At 37.4% G+C, this 15,215-nt stretch overlaps 1 protein-coding gene across 5 annotated transcripts in view; it reads right to left on the bottom strand.

The window, feature by feature from the left end:
- CNKSR2 (connector enhancer of kinase suppressor of Ras 2) overlaps positions 1 to 15,215 on the bottom strand; it is a 204,651-nt gene that overhangs the window by 59,007 nt on the left and 130,429 nt on the right. The gene's annotated exons all lie outside the window — the stretch shown is intronic.

Here is a 15,215-nt window from a genome sequence, read left to right as displayed (position 1 = left end):
TGAAAAAAGGATACAAAACTGCCACTGCAATGATGTATGCCTTAGAGCATACATCTGAGATGAATACCTTAGCCTGAATGGAACTTGTCACCCTTTGAGAAAATTTGAAACTGTTTATTCATATTCATATTCTGAATGCTATCCAATTTCAAAAACACAATTAGTAAAACTTTCCATTCTCCAAAAGCAGGGCAACATAACTTGATGTTTAATATACATCAAAATTTCCTTTTATTATCTTTAGGTTCAGCTATTTGAGTTTCAGTCATTTTTCCTATGATATGTGATGTTTGAACTTGTCTCATTTAATAATATACCTAAACTACACCATCTGACAGGCGCATGTCTAAACAGAATATCAAAGAAACATTTATATATATGCATATATGTCTACTTTTGCTATGATCAGCATCCAGAACACATGTATTTGAAGAGCAACAAAACATTATTCATTATCGGGTGCTTTCTATGTTTTTATTTTTTTTTTTTTTAACAAATGTGGTAGCCTACCTCCAGGTGATATTTCAGTCTGATCTGTTCTAAGGGATTGACTGCATCAATCAGTGGAAATTTCACCATGCACTGAACTACCATAACCGTTGCTTTTCCTGCAATTCTTCATTACCAAACTTGTTATGATGTGGGTTGTATTTAGTTTTTCACTCTCCAAAAATTATTGAAAGAATTCTAAAAGCCCATCAGAAGACTGAACCGATGTAAACAGTATCTAGCCCAGGTATATGCATTTCCTTTCTTTGGGGAATGTTAGCTATGTGGAAGTTTGCACTGACAAGGGAGGTCACCAAGAATATTTAAGCATGTTTATTCCTTTAGCAAAAAAAAATCATATACAGATGTTTTATTCAACAATGTCTTTAGGTGTGCAACCACACATCAGCATGTGCACATATGTTTACATACATGTACATACATTTTAGTATGTACAACATAAAAAATCCAAGAAATTAGGATGTTAGATTTTTCTCTATTGCTTAAAGTTTTGCAGGTTCTTGTGTACTTTCAGCTTCAGGGATAAAGTATTCATCCTTGAATACCTTGCGAACCAAGTCCTTTGTATATTTAATAAGAAGGCAAGGAAGATGAATAGCAAGTCATTACCATTGAGAAGACTGAAATGTGATTATTTATTACGGATTACTTAGTGGTAATTTGATTGCTCTACATTTGGAAAAATGTATTTAAATAAAAGTGTTAATTAATTCATTTCATGCCAATTAGGAAACTTAATAAACTAATCTTCCAAAACCTATACTGCATTGGAGAGAAAATGCTAGCCAAGAGAGGTGAATTTTCAATAAAACGCTAACTTTGTGATGACAGTTAGAACATTCCTTAGTCAAAAGAAAATCCAGTGGGTGCCTAAAAGAAAAGTGGAAGACAACTACAGTGATTAATCAAAAGTATTGATTTGGGGAGGCTAGTTATTTTGCCAGACTTCAAGAGTTTGAGGAAGAAGTCCAGAGTAGTTAACTCTATTTCTCTTCCAGCAATTTTCAACTCTTTGTAGTCAGAGCTAATATAAATTCCACGTGACCAACATTTCATGACATCCCAAAATACATATATTCTAGTAACTATGTGGACCCACTTACAGAATTTGTAGTACTACCACAAAAGAACATAACTGAAGATCTGGATGGGCCATAATGATTAGTACTAAATTTGATGGCTTCTAGCACCCTCTTCCCAATGCTATTTTGTATCTTCACTTTTCTTCAGAGATGTTCCACTCACTCATTTTTGGAAAGCTGGAAGAAGGAAGTAGGTTATGGAAATAATAACCTCCACAACTCTTTTATGTGATTTTGAGCTCATTCAGTCTAGGAAGGAAATTGGCAGGTATTTTTACTGTTTTTTTTGAAAGCTCAAGTCAAATCCAATTTTTCTCAAGCTGCAAGTTTAGACACTAAGGAACTATTTACAGCCAGACAGCTCCTCTCTGTTGCTGTAAGATAACTTTTTCTAGTTTTCAGCAGAGGAGCTAGCTACATTTCTGATTGCTAGAACTTTCTGCTGCTGATGGAAAACCTGTATCTGGGGAAAAAAAAAAAAGAAAACTGTTGCTGCTTATCTGATCACTGTCTTACAGTCAGTATTTTGAGCACACTGGCAATGTTCTATCTTCACAGCTTTGATATACTACACACAAATGTTTCTCTGTATGGGGTGGGTTGAGATGTAAAATTTTGGACATAAAAGAATGAAAAAGGAAAAAAAGTCAAAGCCATTTATATTAAGTTGTCATAATGTACCTTGGTATGAACACTGTGTTTAGGAGTCAGAGTATTTTATCAAAAAGTTTTCATTTACCATTTTGTTTAGTCTCTATTAAGAGATGAACAGTGTTCATTTTTTCATGGTTGTTTATGTAAAATACAGTTTACAAGGAATGTTCAAAAGGTGTGATGAGAATAGGCTTCTGGCAGTTCAGAAGGTTTGAAAACTCTTGCCAGTCAATGGCAGAATTTCATTTGCAACAGACAAGTGATTTGCTCACAACAAAGCCAAATATTGACCCAGTTATTATGTTTGGCCCTCACAAAGGGCAAAAAGATTACTCTTCATGGTTAACTAGGACGTAAAGCTATCTGATTCCATATAGAGAATGTATAGGCATTTTTTGAACAAAAGGGTGAAGCTGTGTTAGACAGGATTGTATTAGCATAGGAGAAGAGATGAAGCATGAGCTGATGCTCTGACAGAATCAGTTATAAAGACTATGGGTCAAATGAAAAATCTAAGAATGAAATTATGCTCAAAAGGAGCCTATTAAAAAGAGAGGTAAGGAAAGACTATGCTCTCAGTTATTATCCTATTTAGAAAGGCAAAATCTCATGAGAAGGTTTCACTCGTCTGTCTGAGCTGTTTTCTGTGTTGTTTGGACTTCAGAGGCCAGAAAGAAAAAAACTCATGCTTGGCAAATCAAGCGTGACCTGGAAAGTGTTCTAGGTCACATGGAACATCTTAGGAAACAGTGTTATTCCTGTAATTGCTTACTCTGTGATTCCAAATCTGATTGTGTTGTGTTTCCTTCTTACTTTTTTTCTGGCTATTTGTTCGATTATTTATTCTTTTATAAGTATTGCTGGGTTTTTTTTACATTTATTATTACGCAGTTCCTAATTTAACTGTGATTACAACCAATCTGATACCAAGAAACAATTGTCCAAAGGGCACGAAGTTGTGAATAAATTTTAATATGCTGCAAGAACTCTAGTTTACAAAACTCTTCTAAAAGCAAGCCTGCACTTAGAATAGGTAGAATGCAAATACACTAAATGAGATCACCACTAAGAGAGAGAACATTTAGTACAGAACCACATCAATGAGTTTATGAAGAGCAATCCAGAAGTAGAACTCAAGTCACTGGATGGTCACAAAACAGTCATCATATCTGAGTAACGCATAAATTAATGATGGGCTGGGAACAAACGATGGGCTGATTTAGGCACAGGACACCACAGTTGATTAACAATGTCCTGAAATATTCAGTCTAGCCTCCCAGAAAGCAACATTTATTAAATGAAATCTTGACCTACAGTGCTTTGGTAACAGATCCTTCTGCAGTCTCTTCACAGCTTTCTCTGTTCTTGAGCACACTGCATAATCAAATGCCACATCTGGCCTTAAAAGTGCAGCATTCCCTAAGGTTTCACCTAAGAAATATAATACTAAAACACAGTGTGAATGTGGTGTATAAACACACTTCTAAATGTGAGGTTTTGTAGCCCAAAGTTGTGTCGGATGGCAAGCTAGGAACCTTATACTAAATATTCTGTGGATATCTGTCTTTTAAATGACAGTTACTTCAAACAGAGATACATGAATCACTGGCCCTGTCAAAAGGGCTGAACGCCACACACATATTAACAGTTACTGTAAGAATTGATGCCAGAATTCAGTTTGCTGTCCTACCCTACGCAATATATTCCCCCTCTTCCTCCCTCCGTTTTGCTTTTTCAGAGATCTAACCAACGTGCGTGCAAAAGCTGGCAATCCACTAGCTTCTTTTTGCAGTAGCCATAAAGTCCATTTCTACCTCTACCTGATAGTCAACAGGTCCCATTCCCATTCCAATTCCCATTCCTTGTCTCTTTTCCCTAAAGCAGCTCTAATGCAGGGCTTCTTGGAAGCAATAGATCCACAGTACATGGCAATGCAGCATGGCAATGGAGCACGCATAAGCACAGCTCTAACTGGGTTCCTCCATGTTTGGGAGCTCCAACAAGACCTCACAACACATGCAATTTGTTAGACTTACCAGATGTATGCAAAACTTAGGCAAATTAAAAACTTTCTGAAAACTTCAGGCCGTGTTGAGAAAATAACATCATACAGTGGCCTTTCTTCTTCCTGCCAGGGAAAGCTTTTCTTTCTTATCCACTAAGTCACAGGACTCCCTAATTGAAATATAGTAGCAGTAAATCTTCTGGATAATACCAAATTTAAACCAGAGTTCTCATATTTCTCCAATCTTTTTGACTGACAGAACAAGGACTCCAGCACTGTTATAGCTGCCTGAAGCAAATGAGGATAAAAAGTTAAACTAGACAAGTGCTGTTCGTTAGAATAATTTATTCTGAGATCATTCTTCTGCTTTGCATCTACTGTGAAGCATATAATTTTGGTGCCTCCCACACTACTTTTATTGACAGTAAGTAATCTAAGAGAGAAGTCGGGGAGTTGGAAAAATATATGTCTTCTTTAATGGCAAAAGTCCAAGATACATCAGTCATTCTATCACAATATATACTTCTACAGCATTAATTTAAGAGCAAAAAGAAACCTAAACATCTGCCAGCTGTCAGAGAAGAGCATTTAACCCTTTATTTTGATTTAATGTAGATATATTCTAACCCAGAACTATTCCCAGATTATTATTCTTTATGAAGAGAATGGACCAGTCACAGACTTGCAGAATAGTTGAGGTGTGAAAGCACCTCTGTGGATCATTTAGTCCAACACCCTTCTCAAAGTAGGGTCAGCTAGAGCAGGCTGCTAAGGGTTATGTCCAGTTGCATTTTGTGTATCTCCAAGAACAGAGCCTCCACAGCCTCTCCGGACAATCTGCTCCTGCGTTTGACCACCCCCAGAGTAAATTATTTTTTAAATGCCCACTGCCTCTTGACCTTTCACAGGGCACCCGACTCTGCCTTTGTCACTCCTTCTCCATAGGGTATTTATACACATCAACCAAATACCTCCCCAAGCCTTCTGTTCTACAGGATGAAGGGTCCCAGCTCTCTTAGCCCTTCCTCATATGAGAGGTGCTGCAGGCCCTTTATCATCTTTGTGGCCATATTCTGGACTTGCTTCGGTCCATTTCTCTCTTGGCCTGGGGAGTTCAGACCTAGACACAGCCATGTGTGGACTCAGCAGTGCTGAGTTGAGCGGAAGGATACCTTGTCTGGACTTACTGGAAACACTCTGGTTAATGCAGTCTAAGATGCTGTTAAACTTCTTTTCTATGAAGGAGCATTGCTGATTTATTGTCTAAAAGGGCCCTCAAAGGCCTTTTCTGCAAAGCTGTCTTCCAGACAATTTCTCCCTACATATGCTGATGCTTGTGGGTTTTTCCTCCCCAGATGCAGGACTTGTCATTTCCCTTTGCTGAATTTATTGAGATTCTTCTTATTTCATTTCTCCAGCCTGTCAAGGACCCTGCAAGACACACAAGTCCTCCAAAAACTCTCTGGTGTTTCAACTACTCCTCCCAGGTTTGTGTTGTCTGCAAACATATTAAGGGTCACTCTGCCCCATCATACAAGTCATTACTGAAGATGTTAAACAGTTTTGGCCCCACTAATTACTCCTGAGGGACACCACTAGTCACTGGTCTGGTGAAAAAAAAGAAAGCTGGTTAAGGATGATCCTCCCTTCATAAATCAACAAGCTCTCTTGCACCTCTCTTCTCTCCAGATCGTATACCATGAGATTCTTCCAAGTAGATCCTGCGTTTTGCTTTGCTCTGTCATCTCAGGATCCTGAATTCCACCATTTTGTGGTCACTACAGCCAAGGCTGTTCTCAGACTTCATGTCCCAAGCAGTCCTTCTTCGTTTGTAAGTAGGAGGTCTAGCAGGGATCTCATCAGCTTCTTGATCACCACTATCATGAAGTTGTCATCAGTGCACTTCAGAAACCTCATGGATTGCTTATGTCTTTCTGGGTTGTTCTTCTAGCAGTTATCAGCCAGTCAAACAAACTTCCTTCATAATATGCAGTTTTCTTCAGGAAAATATTAGCTTTGTTTAGACTATTTCTATTTTATTCACAATAAAGGTAGGTTTCCCTCTGTGCAGTTATCTGACTAGTAAAAAATAAAACTAGCAGATTTAAGAGAAACTTATTTTCAATATGACTGGTGTTAAATCACACAGGTGGTCTGTGGTAAAATGTGAAACTGATCCTCAAAACTACCAGGAAGAAAATGTAGATCAGTCTAAAACACTAGAAACATCAGCCTCAAGTCATCCAAATACTCTTGCATTAGGCCCATAGTCTCCCTACACTAAAAATCATTAAATCAGAATAAAGCTGGCTGAGAAACTAAGAAACTAAAATAATTGAAGTCATATCTATGGCTATGACATTACTTTTGTTTTATGTGCCCTTCGTTTATGGCTCCTTGAGAATTTATTTTTGAAAACCTCTTCCCTCAACTACAAGAATGGAAAACTTTTTGCTAGCTACAATGGCAAATCCGGATGACAATTGCTTGACTCCCAGAACTGGGCTGCTGAAGAAACGAAAACCTAAATGTCATGATGAGAATAGTCTGCACTTCTTGCTCTTTAGTCTCCCCCAGTACCTGGACAACTACTAAGGAATACCCTCCACTCTATAGGTATGGGAATTATCAAGGTTCAGACTCTACAGCTGAGGATTAATGTGGACTACAGCTATGCCAAGAGAAGAGGCTTCCCATCTGCTACGATGTCTAGGTGCTTGTCGTGAGAAAAGTACATGCAAGCTCCTGCTGAGCAGCAGCTGGTGACACTTCTGAACACGTCCCCTCAGCATGATGCCTCTTTGCTCAGCCTGCATGACAGGGAAAGGGGCAGGGGATGTGCATGCTGTATAATGAATGAGGGCAGGACTGAAGGGAAAAGATAATTGTTCCAAGGATGTAAATATCGGGGAGATATGCTCTTGGAAACTATCCTGTGTTAACTAACATGTGGATATAATATTCTTTCATGGGAAGAAACAGAAAACTCATTACCACTTTCAAAAATATTAGGTTTCCAGTGAAAGCTAGTAGCACAGTACAGTAGCAGAGATGGATTGGCTGACTCACAGCTCAGGTGCTAAGCAACAGGCACTTCTTTCTAGAAAAACAGAAACACCTAATAAACCAGCTTCTGCTCAGGAGCCACACTGCAGCAAAGAGCCCATTTTCCAAGTGAGTGGGGCAGAGGAAGGGATAGAGACCCACTGTGAGCCAAAATCATTGCTTGGAAAAAAAGCTCTTGTTCAGAAATAACTGTGCTGCTTGTCAAAGCATTTTGATCAAACTGTACCCTGAAATGGGCATTTTGTCCCAATTAATTACCCATATTTTCACTATTAACAGTGGGATTTTTTTTTGTATACTGTCCAGTTTCACAAAGCAGGTCATTCAGTGATGTCCCCGATTCACTGCTTTCATAATCCTGACATTTTCCTTTTCCTTGTGCAAAAGGAGAACAAGGCAGAAGCCAGCTGGGAAGTCAGGATCTAGATCTAACTTCTCATAGATATGACATTCCCCACCATATTGCAGTGATAAATCAAGCTGAGTTCCCTCTCAGCAATGCCTAACATACTTTTCTCTGATACAGTATGCCATGCTTAATCTCTTCCTGACCAAAAGGGAATAACTGAGGGACTATATCATTTGTTCTACGCCAAAAAGAAAAAAGAAAAAAAAAACTCTAAACTGTGCTATTGAGATTTTACTAACCACAGGTAATATAGCTTGCTGGTGTACAAACAGTATTAATATGTATAAAAGCAAAAGCACTCTATCAGGTAATAAAACCAGGATAAAATCAGTAATGATTAATTGGAAAAGGTAACATAAAAAATACAGAATAGGGGTGTGAAAGGAAATTAGGAAATGTTCTGAGCTAGGCGATTTATTAGTCTATAGATCTACATCTCTTGACAAGGTAAAATTACATTTTTAGAGCATTAGGTCACATATTGTAGCAGATAAATCTATACTGGCAGAGTTGGACTAGATGACCTTTACAGCGATACTCTCATTTTTGAAGAATTCCCTAGCTTAGTCATAGCAAAAAATTGCTAACAGGTCTTTTTTTCCCTCATGGTCAGACGGGAAATAAGGTAGCGCAGAAAGTTTAAAGTAAAAATTCTCCATAAAAGTGCCCAATTTTGCTTCAGGATGATCCATAAACCTGCCTCATCTGAACTCCACAGCATTTTGTTTTGTTGAAGTATTTTAAGAAAAATTACAGACAAAAAGTAGTAAATTCTTTCACATCCAATGCCTCCAAATTTCATCTTGGCAACCACTTCCCCAGTAAGAGAAAGCTCATTATATTAACTGCTTCTTCAAAAAGAAGCAATGCAGATATGAAAATTTTATCCTGTCTGTGATGTGAATTAAATTCATTTTGAACACTGCAAGTATAATTCCCCATAAGTAAAAGAATAGAGAGTAAAAGTACTCTCTCCTGAGGAGATAAAATATTACTATTTCACAAAATGTATGCCTAACCAGAATTCAAACATAAAAACTGCATAGGTACTTTTTCAAGACTTCAGTTCAAAAATCTGAGTCTAGAACAGGCAGAACAAATCTGATAATACTGAGGCTATTTCACGAGATGATTTTAGCTAAACAGCAATGATAGAACAGAAAAAAATGTCTTAAATCTAGGCAATTTACCATTCTTGTAGTCATTTCTGAAATTGCTGTTTTCTTGCCAGGCTCCAGCTTTTCACCATGAGGAGAACTGGGCAGAGCAGCAGGTTGCCATTTCCATCCTTGGAGGGTTTCAAGGGCTGGCAGGAGGCAGCCCTGAGCAATCTGGTCAGACCTCAGAAATGGTCCTGCTTGGAGCAAGAGGTGGAGGCCCTCCTCATCTCAATTTTCCTTTGAATTTTCTTTTATACAGTTTTCTGGGACATTAGAGTTTTTTACTTTAGCAAACAGATAAGGAGTTATTCCTTTCTCTTGTTGGTAGTCTACTTATACTGTTGTTCTCTTTCATCTTCTCTGTCCAACATTTGCCCTTTGACTTATGCCAACCAGCCACCCCTTCACCAAGTTTACCCACTTCTACTGCTCCCATCATCTGCAATAGCAATTCTTGTCACATTTGAAGGACTTTAATACATTTATGAATAGGATTAAGTGAAAGCAATTAATTGCAATAGCATTGGAGTAGACATGTGGGGTCTCTGTGCTACTATTTCAACATTTTATCTGTCACACATGTCCTTCATGATCTAGATGAAGTCGCTATTTTGATTTTAATAGCTTAATATTCACGGTCTAGGCTATTTGTACAGACTGTATTGAGCAATTTTATTACTTTGTACTTGTCACTTTATTAAAGTGCTGCATTCAAAGGAAAGAACACATTGACTGTCATTTGGCTTTTTTTTTTTTTTTTTGGGGGGGGGAGTACAGAAGCTGTCTAAGGGCTGGAACCACTTTTCTGGCCTCCTTACTTGAGAAATGTTCCTCATCTCTCTGAGTAAGACATAAAAAAAGAAACAACTAAACAACATATACACACAAAGATCCTCCAACTAAAACTCTACACATATCTACAAAGTCAAAGTTGCCTACAGAGACATTAGCGGCTGTGGCATATGACTGGATTTCAAAGTCATGAAGGCAATAAGATGTAAGAATTTCCCTTTGTGTTGCTTCCCCTCACTAGTTTTCCTCTTACTGAAATTTTTAATTGATGTTCTTTCCACTAGTCTCACAAATTAAAAGGCCTTCTGTAACTGAACTCTGCTACAGAACGCTGATACAAGAAAAGGATAAAAACAAAGTGCTCAAGATGCCTCCACTGCAAAACTGGGTACTCTAATCTGCATTGCATTATATGAAAATTTTTAGCAAAATGAACTCTGAATCAGATTACAGTTTAATTTCATAAGCATATTCAGCTCTGTGTCTACTGAAGAAAGTTGAGCTTCCATTTCCACATAGTGGATCTAGACATTGTTCAACATCAAGGCCTTATTGCCTTGTTCCACGCTCACTGACAGGAAAATAGACAAGGAATTGAAGTTGTAGTATAGGCTAAAGTGCTCTCCTACAATCCTGTAAGAAGGTGACAAAACTCAGGTGAGATACAACCAGCATCGCTTACAGAAGAAATGTAAATGTAGCAAATGCTCCAGTGACCTCCAGAGAGGGATATCCTAGAGTAATTACGACCAGAGTTAAGCTATGCTAGACCTTCATAAACGTATGAATGCTTGAGAAAAAAGCAGGACGTCTCAGTATCTCAGCCTATTGGGCTAGTTCTACTAGAATCTGTTGGTTCCTATTGGAATCTATTTGGAAAGTTATTTTTGCAATAACTAGATATGGTAACAAACATTTTTTTTCACCATTGTGAAATTTCAGAAGTATATTCAGCTTCCAGTTGAGATTCATGTTTTCCCACCTTTGCAGTGGAAACTAGTACATGCACAATTATGTTTAAACTTTATGAAGCAATTTCAGTAGACTGAATTTTCTCACAATTATGAAATATTTCACAACCTCTCACAGTATTTCACAAACTCTTCGTGAAGTTCATTTCATTTCTGGACATTTATTTGAAAACCAGTGTAGTTTCTTATCTGAAAATAAATAATAAAAAAGCTAATGCTTTTGAACTTCAGTTCAGTAAATTTTTTAATCAAGTATTTGTTACAAATACCTTTTCATGAAGGAGTTTCAAATTTCCTTTGCTCATGATTTGAGACTTACAACTCTAATTCTGCAAGCTTTAGTATTATCCTAACACAATTATTTAACTGAGGATAAAACAGTATGGAGAAAAATAAAAGCACTTCAAGTCTTAATGTTGACAAAAATCATGGAAATGCTTGTGGACAATATTTTTACTGTGCCTTTAGGTTAGAACGGACCTTGATATGAACAGCTAGATTTATATTTGAAGGCAAGTACCATTCTGACTCTAGACAATTGTGAAAACATGACAGAGGCAAAGGAAAAGAGAGCCGTGACATTTAAATACTGCCATAGTTGGACTTCAAATGGTTTGAAGAAGAAAATGTACCAAGCCCATCTGTTTTAATAGTAAAATGACATTCTAGATTTCAGACACCTACTTAAAATCTGTGCAATTATATATTCAATTTTTTTCTCTATGAGCTTATTTCTGTTTAATTACAAATATTCATACTAAAAAGTCACATAACAGAAACTCTTAGGTACTGCAATGCTTACAGTTATAATAAACTGCTAGTTTTTGTAAGGTCTTTTTCGGGGGGAGGAAATAACTTTATAGTATGTAGTATTTATTAGATGCCATTTCTATTCAGAAGATTTCTGCAACAAATTCATGGGTAGCTTGTGTGCAGGTTTATCAGGAAATTCATGTGAATATGTCCTGCGCTGTCTGAAAAGCTAGCTACAATTATAAGGTTTCATGAATATGTGCCTATTCAATTCAAGAACTGCCATTAAAAATGTAGGCACTTTATGCTCAAGTACCTTCTCTTTTTCTTTCCATTCAGGTTTGCTGTGGAGAGGAATAGGAATATGGGCAAACTGATCACTCATGCAGAGCTGGCTTTTTGAGTTTTCAGAATAACAAGCTTTTGGTAAAGTTGTTCTCTGCACTGAGATCATTTAAATACATACATTATGAATTGAACTTTAAAAAAAGCATTTTTCTCTGGGAGGAAAGGAGAGAAATACCTGAAAGAAGCACCACAATGTGTCCCCACAGGCAAAGTAGAAAAGTGAGTGCCAGTGAGTGCTCTGCTGGTGCTCACCGGACTGAGTACTGAAGTTACTTATGTGAGCTAAGCATCGTTGAGCTGTGCTCCATCTAGGTGGGTAGGTATATTTGGCAAAATGTAAAAAAGGGAAAAATGTGGCAAAAAGTACACAAACTTCACTGCAACCATAGCAAAACAAACGAACAAACAAATGATTGCCAGCCTTAATGTTATTCCTCCTTCATTTAAAGGAAGAATTAAATATTAAAGATAGTGTATGTGAATATGTAAACATCACTAAAAACTCCTTCATTCTCAGCAAAATCTCTAGGATAACTTTGTTTCCCCCCTACACCCCTTCCTGAACAACCCTTTTCAGATATATGAACTCTTTAGAGTACAGCTTCATCTTCAAATAAAATTAAAATGTCCAAGAAAACTACTGTTGTCCTGGACTAAATAATTTTAAAAAGAGGCTGCTTATCAGCAAAGCGAGAAGCTGAAAGTACTTTTTAATTGCTTTTTCTAAGATGATTAGTAAGTCATTAGGTATTGTTTAATACATAGGAACAAATGAAGATAGTATGCAAATGGTACAGGTATAGGAGGGAGGGAGGGAGTAAAGCTAGTAATATAAGTTTGTTGGTATAGGTATGAAAACAGTTTGTAAGGAAGGCTTCTTTTTCTTGCAAAATTTCGTGCTATGCAAAATAGTTTACATTTTTTCACAAGGTGCTGTTGTTCCTAAAGTAATGGAAAGTTCTATTGATTTGGATAGGAGTATATTATTTTTAACTTGATGTAGAACTTCTTTTTGCTTCCTAAATAACTACTCCTGTAACAAAATCAAAGTGCTATATACTAAGGAAATTGCTATACAGAATAGTGTAATGACCTTACTGAACTATAACTGTGTGGCAGAGCTTTCAGATCTTGTTGTTCCAAAGGTCCAAGACAATTTTAACTGCACCACTTATATCTACAGTACTAGATTACTTTGAACACCTTCTTGCACACAGATTAGTAACAACTCAAAAAGTTTGCCTTGGTTTAATATCAAATATTAACAGTTTCTGCTGATATTGCTTCAGCAATATTGAAGAAGAAAAATAGAATGTAAAAACAACAGTTTGGCTAGAAATCAGTGGACCCTGGAACCATTTCCTTTAGCCAGAAACAAAACAAAACAAAACGTGGAGTTATCAACATTTCCAGTTTATAGGAATTTTATTGTGTGAAAGCAAAATTTTGACTTGTGGTAAGTGACACTAACAAAAATAGAATAATAATAAAGTTTAACAGCTGAGAGGTAAGTTACCTCTCTCCATCCATTATGTTAACAAAAACCAATGAGAGAGAAGAAAAAGACTTGCACTGTCTTGCCTTGTATGGCTCCCTGGATGAATCTGTGTTTGGATATAGATTAATATCCTACTATGAATAGTAAGACAATAAAAGTAGTACCTAAGAAAGTGCTCTTGCACTGAATCACATTCTCTCAGAAGCTCTCATTGGCACATAATCCAAAGTCCTTGCTGGAACTTGATAGCTGATGCTGAAAATCTTATTTGGTAATAGGAAACCACTTCTTAGTGATCACCAGACAGAATTTTACATTTAAGAATGAATCATTTGTTTCTTTCTCCTATTTGTTATGTATCGCTTAATAAAACCGTGATATAGCCAGAGAGCTCTTTGTGATTTATCTGTATTCCTTTCTTTATCAGCTCGTTGTACTGCGTGTGTAATATTACAGGGGAATATTTCTCCCTCAACCAATACAAATACCCCTTCTCTCCAGGGCGGGCTGCTTAAACTCACTTCTCAGCTCCTCTGTGCTGTTCAGCAGTTCTCTCCATATCCATCCTCCATTCTTTTCACACCATTAGCAACGGAAATTCCGGTAGCCAAATTGCGCTCTGCATTTCTGCAGTACATTCAGCAATCCCTCCTGCCTTTGCACATTTCAGACCAGAGGGTAAGCAGGCCTGGTGGGCTGCAACAACACACAGCCCCTTCTACAAGCCAGATTAGGGTTTCCCAGCTCGCTATGCTTGTGTGCCACCAACCTTAACGAGGGAGCTGTATTGTACCATATGGTGGCAGCCAGCTCGTCTCTGGCTGTAGGCCCAGCTGTGCTTAGCTCTAGAGGGTTGTGAATGCTCTCTGAAGGGCCGTTTCCTCCTTTCCTGGGCACAAATCAAGGGATCAAGCTTCCTCTTTCCATTTATTTGCTGCACCTCACTTCAGCTTCAGCTTGAAGATCAATACTGATTTGTATTCTGAAGAAAAAATAACATACCTCTTCTTGTATAAATAAACGAACTCCTACTTGGCTTATCAACCGATGCTGAAGACTAATGGCATTATGGGTATGTCCTTTAACAGTACTTCTGCATGAAAATGGTTATCAGATACTTGCGGAGTTTGTGCTAACAGGTTAAGGTTTGTTGGTGGGTATCCAAACTACATGAAAGTACACGAAAAATGCTAATTCTAGGATTTTGTTCCTTGGTAACTTTCACGATAGAATTTCAAATGCTTTTCCAGGTGATGTCTAATGGAAGTAACTCAGGCAAAACAAGGAAGGAATCTTAAAAAATTAAAAAAAAAATCTTTTTTCAATGCTGAAACTCTGTTTAAGAAGTTTAATGTGTACTAGCAAAAGACTGCTTTATGGAAGAAAGTGACGGAATTAGTTAATTCAAGGGGAAGGATAAGTGCTTTCTCAATACATGAAACGTGTTTCAAATGTAGTATACTCTCTACCTCTGTAGACATTACAGAGTAGAAAGTCCTCTGTTACACAGATTAATTCTCCATTTTCTTCTCTAAATATTTGACTTTGAGTTTCTTGGACTGACTGGATTCCTACCAGTAAAGACTGCAGACATTAAGAAGAGGACACAGTCTTCAGGAACTTGCATACTCCTTTTGTGCATGTTTTAGGGAAACACTACATAACAGTCTGCATTTGCAAGAGCATTCCACTACTGCATTTATGACTGCACACAGTTAAAAAAAGAGTATAAAACTGAAGATGGAAATAAGAGAGTAAGAAAATATTCTCATCCTTGCACTTACTTAGATTGTTACAAATAAACAAGAACGGGAAGAGCATCTATTGCACCTAGGGACCTGATTTAATTAAAGCTCACCATAAGCACTTCTTTTTAGCATATATATAACATCTTCTCTGAACTTTATCACTCACCTATACATGTAGTGCCAAAGGGAGTTATAGAAACCAGTTGACCAAGCATTCAG

This window comes from Tinamus guttatus, unplaced genomic scaffold, assembly GCF_059628265.1.
Source record: "Tinamus guttatus ecotype Peru unplaced genomic scaffold, ASM5962826v1 Tinamus_guttatus_pri_ptg000470l, whole genome shotgun sequence".
NCBI lineage: Eukaryota > Metazoa > Chordata > Aves > Tinamiformes > Tinamidae > Tinamus > Tinamus guttatus.
The sequence above is the reverse complement of the archived record's forward strand: the minus strand, read 5'-3'. Positions and strand labels throughout refer to the sequence as shown.